The 5,479-nt window shown below is 43.7% G+C and overlaps 1 long non-coding RNA gene across 1 annotated transcript; it reads left to right on the forward strand.

Moving 5' to 3' along the window:
• The first annotated feature begins 3,896 nt into the window (after positions 1-3,896).
• Positions 3,897-4,692, forward strand: LOC135298202 (uncharacterized). Its single transcript, XR_010360211.1, has 3 exons — positions 3,897-4,177; positions 4,282-4,344; positions 4,580-4,692. It is a non-coding gene; the product is annotated as an uncharacterized LOC135298202 (long non-coding RNA).
• Positions 4,693-5,479: the final 787 nt, after the last annotated feature.

Below are 5,479 nucleotides of genomic sequence, written 5' to 3' on the forward strand. Positions count from 1 at the left end.
TGGGAGAAGTCCATTGGCTGGACATCTTGGATTTCCTGATTAAGTTATTTAATGAAAAATACTGCTGTTAGAAAAGATCACTGGAATATTTCTACTCACAGTGAAACCTTGCCTGGAAATGCATATACACACTATTCTAGGGAAGACAAGGAACAAACCTCCCTCAAATGTTTTGCTATACCATGTACACTGCGGGTTCCCATGTGTTGCATGCAGAGAAATTACTTAATCTGCCTTGTATCTCAGGTCCCTATGGACCAATTTTGTCTTGAGTTCAACCTACCTATCTGCTAGAATGGCTGTTGTCTTCCAGTATGTGTTGGAGACTGTGATGCATGGTGGCCCATCTGCATGCAAAGGAAGACCTTAGTCCCTTCTCCCAGAGGAAAAGCCTATTTTATGAAGCCCCAGTACGTGGAGGCCTAGCAGGTGCCACCATTGAACAGAGAAGGATACAACAGGGTGTGTATAGGAGAGACTGGAACCTAAACTTCCACCCCAGCTTTAGCCCCTGTGTAGAATAAGATATCTGTGTTTCACAACAGTTTTGCTGCTATGGTAGATTAAATTTGTGATTTTTTTTTTTCTTAAAGGATATGCCAATAATAAGCCTATAAGAAGAAATATGTAAGCCCTGTAATAGGAACAAGCCCCTTCACTTGTTAACAAGTTCTTCCCAATTAGTCGATAGGCTGTCAGATTATAAGAAGAAACTTTTCCAGGATGGTTATGGTGCCTTTACTGTTGCAGAGATATATTTATGTTACTGATTTGAGTTAATTTAAGCTCCTTACATTATCTATGTAAATTCTACGTGCTCAAGGTGTTGGAGATGCACAGCACCTACATTTACCAATAAAACTAGAGTAGTGAAGGCTGAGATCAGCCTGGCTCATTATATTCAGCTTCTGTATCATCCGTCTGTTTTTCCCAACATTTATCTTACAAGCACACTCAAAGTGCTTGCCATTGGTTTTAATGCAAAGGGCACAGTGTATAGATCTAAAGAGATGGGCATTATTTTCCTGTCTGGCTTGTCTGGACTCAGTATGACAGAAACCTTTATCATTACTGGTACACCAATTAACAGATAGATCACACCAAGAGTAACAGAACTAGACAATTAAAAAGAAGTCACCAAACCAGATAATAGTTCCTTTTCAATGTTTGTCAAGCTGGAACTTTTTGAAAGGTCTCAGAAGCCCCTTGAGGGAGAACCATCTCGTCTCTCATTAAAGTGTATTTCAAGACACTGTAAAGACAAAGAATGGGATGTCTGAGCTCACGAAAAGATCTGTCTTAATCAAAATGGGGAAGAGTTGCAAATCAAAGTGGCAGTGACCATGCTGAATGACTTGGGAGTTCTGGCTAGGAGCAATGCCTGTACTGGGTCTGTCAGCCCCAGGCAGGCTGAGTTTCCTTCTTCCTGGGGAGGTGCTGGGACATGCCATGTATCATTATGGCCAGACAGGGAATCCTTCAAGCAAACAATCTGATAAAAATTCACTTTTCATCTGCTCCTTCTACTTGCCATTTCCTCCCTATTTTCCCTGAGTACTCTGTTGCTGAGTGTAGAGAGCAAATATAATAAAAAAACCTTTGCCAACTTTGTAGAAGACTGTAGGGTTTGAAAAGGTAATACCTTTGAGTGATGTAGCTGTTCTTACAATATCTGAATGCAAAAACTGCATTGTCTTTAGGAGTAGCTGCCACTTTTAATTTATCCTCTGTTACAGCACAGACACACTCTTGCACACACTCTTGCACACTTCCTGTAAGATTCTTTTTTGCTTCTTGTTTTCCCAATTTCCTCTTGAGACAGTATTGGGGGACTGTTCAGTCTGTGTCCTTCCATGTCCATACACTGTAGGGCTGGAGCTAGAGGGGTGCAGAAAATCTTACCACTCTCCATGTGGACTTTCCAATGTCCTTTGGGTTGTCTGGGTTTTTTTCCTTCAGTCCTTTTCACCTCTCTTGCTGTGAGCACAAGGCAGAGGTGAGGGACAGAAGGTAGCAGAGCCCCCAACTCTTATAGGAGCAGGATATAGACACAGAAACTGCCTCTGGTCTCCAGGCAGGCTGCCAGCCTGACTCCAATTTTCCCAGCTGCTGCAGTTCAGACTTCAGCAGTTGTCAGGGATGAGTGAATTTGGAGCCTGGGTCCTGGCCAAACCACCCTAGGCAGCTCAGTGCACTAATCCAAAACCGTAACTGGGAGGTAGGAGGGGGCATTGGGAGAGTGTCTTATCCCCAGCACAGCCCTGAGTTTTTGTTAATTTAGGATTATAAGAATAATGAACAGACCCAGAAGTCTGTCTCCTTTATTTACTTAGTTTGGGGGTTGTAACTAGTAATCCATTATTGTCTCTGCAATGTGTTCCCAGTCCAGCCTGTTGTCAGAGCTGCTTAGCCATGCAGTGCACATAAGGATGCCCGTCGGTATTGATCTATAGATTGCCAGCACATCCATTGTGTTTAACATGCCTTGCAATTAGCTTTTGCTTTATCTATTGTGTGCCTATCTTGCCCTATATGTGCCAGGAAAAAGAAAATAATCACACTGTGGAGAGGGGAAGAAAGTCTGAAGAATTAGTGAGTGAAAGTGGAAAGCAATTTGCGCTTTGAGGAAAGCAGTGCAGGGGCAGATCATGCCAAACACTGTTTCTGTGGGGAGCAGCAGTCGGTCTGCATTGGCCAGGGTGATACTTGCTGTAATGAAGCAACACTGGGAGCAAGGTAAGACTTGAGGAGAAGTTGAGGTGTGCAGGAAAAACACGATGTAACCCTTTAGCAACAGGGCTTGTGTGCTGCAGTGATCAGATGGTTATGAAGAGAAGAGAGAAATGAATTGAGAAGACAAGGTGTTTTTCCTGATGCTCTGGGATATGCCAGATATAGGCAGGTTGTACCCATGGAGGCAAATAGCCTAGGAATAGGACTGACCTAAGGGATCACCATCAGCTTCTCCTTCACAGTCACTGCAGATTTTCCCTGCAGACACTGCTGCCTCCTCTAACTTGAGCAGCCTAGTTTGCCTCACATGGACTGCTCTCTGCAGCTGTGGGTTCTCAGGACCTCTGCTAGCTGGCTTCTCAGATGAGTCCAGACCCTCTTGCTGAGAGCAGCTTCCCATTTGTTCATAAAGAAGAACTTGTCAGAGGTGTGGTATCTCCACATGTGGATGGGATCTTTCCAGCACCAGTTGTTGGATGCACTGCACTTCCTCAGTGGTAACATCAGGCACATGCCCCTTCTCCATTTACACTCTTTCCTCCATGCTCTGTGAGAAAATCTAGACATCACTGAAAAACCCAGGCCATGTTTATATGCAGAAGGGTCAGATTTGGGTTTCAATTTTAAAAGTGTGATCCAATACACCACAGTTGTTTGAAAGTCTACTATCAGGGCATCACTGAAGTATAAAAGTCACTGGTCTCCAAGGAGTTTGATATTGGTAAAATATCTCTCTGCCAGCCTGGGCCCTGCTGAGAACCCGTCCCTGAGTGCTGTGCAATGATGCAAAGGCTGCTCCTGTGGGCACTGCTTGATCATTCAAATCTGGCTTAAGACTATGCTGTGCTGAAATCCTAGATGAGAAGAAATGGGATGCATTTTGAAGCTAATTAGGGCTTGCTCAACAACCTTCAGCAATATCTTAGTAGCAAACACAGAGTGGAAGACAATTCTAAAACATTGGACATTTTTGCTCTCCTTTGTGCTGCCAAATGAATGAAAGTCCCAGGGACACAGGAAAGCCTCAGAACAAGGTTCTGGGAGAACTCCCCTACAGAGCAGTTGCTCACAGACTTGGTATCCCTCTGCTTTATGCCCTTTGTGGTCATTGTGAGGTAGCAAAACAAGAATATACTACCAGAACCCCAAAAGGGGAGCCTCTCACCTATACCCTTACTCTTCCTTTGTCAGTCAGGGGAAAACCAAAGGACTGACTATATTGCTATTTCCCCTTGAGTTCTGGAGGGCTGCATTCGTCCTGTACAACAACTCATTCCCTCTTTTTGCCCTGAATGTACTTCTAACATGTACCAGACTTGCTCCTCACTCTCAGCTGTGGTGCTGACCCTATTGGGGCCCCTGCTGTTAACACTGCTGATAATTGGTCACGATTGGTGTTGAGGTGACAAGGTGGTGGACCTTCAAGACCTCCTAAAGTTCAGGTGTAAGCAGAGCAAAGTGACCTTCCACTGGCTGGGTATAACCCTTTTACCTTTTTCTATCATCCTGCCAGCTGACAGTTGGCAGACACAGCTGTGCTGCTTTCAGCTCCAGCTGCCACACATCCTCAGAAAGGAGCAGGGGAGAGGGACCGGAGGGAGTAGGGAAGAAGTAAGTCCAACTAAAAGAAGTGTTGCTGCTTCATCTGCTTTTTCTCCATTGCCATAGGCTTGTGGTGTTTCTATGCATCTTTAAATTCATGCTGGGGTGAGCAAGAGCCATAAGTGACTCCATCTGGCCCTTTACCTTTAATTACTGCCACTGTTCTCCATTTACTCTTTGTTACTTGTCCATATCACTCACAACCTTGGACGGTGAGATAAGCAGTGCTTTCTCTTGTCCCCAGGAAACCGAGGAATTGAGGAGGAAGGGGTGAGCGGTCAAGGCATGAAATGTGGAGAAAAGAGCTGGGAGGACAGTTCTGAAAAGGTGTTGGGAAGTCAGTGAGGTTATGCAGGGTGCGTTTGCCAACTGCAGCTGCACTGTCTCTGTAAATTATTCTACTAATAAAGACTCCGTGCAATTTTACAGGCATGGTGTCCTTTTATATTATTATCCAGCATGCAGTACATGAAACATCCACCAAATTACCTAACAAGAAATAAATCTGCAGAAGTGCATAATAAATCCCACTGTAACATCTTCAACAGCCTTCTTAACAAATGGCCTAAGTCTAAGTGCCAAGGACTATAACATTATACCCAAACAAAGGCAGAACTGAATAAATAAATACAATATTGATCTCAAATCCCACTTAGAAATCCACTTCCATTTCAGGAAAAAAAAAAAAACCACACTTACTCGAGGCACTATCAGGTTTCTGTTTCTTATTGTTTTAAAGTCTCCCAGCTAGTGCAGACTATGAAGAAGGCAGGTATATTTAAAAATGCTAGAGGGAGAGATAGAGGGAAGGAGGAGTTGGGGGGGAAGGGGAGGAAAAGAAATAGATCACAGATGAAGAAATATGTATGAGATCTTCATGTCTCTATATTAGGTCAAGGACTCCAGGTTAGAATAGTTTGTTCACTCTGTATTTCTCCAATCATAATCAAGGACATACAGTCTAAAATTAGGGAAGAATCAGGGCAAAATTTTCCAATGGCCTGGTATATTCAGGCACATATGATGTGAACAAGGTAAATTCCTGTCTGGCCAGAAATACTTCAGCTGAAATCTACTGTGTGTCTGGTATTTGGGGCCTGTTTATATATGTAGGAAGAGGCAGGTCTTGTACCTGAAGTGAGGT

Source organism: Passer domesticus, chromosome 3 (genome assembly GCF_036417665.1).
Source record: "Passer domesticus isolate bPasDom1 chromosome 3, bPasDom1.hap1, whole genome shotgun sequence".
Lineage (NCBI taxonomy): Eukaryota > Metazoa > Chordata > Aves > Passeriformes > Passeridae > Passer > Passer domesticus.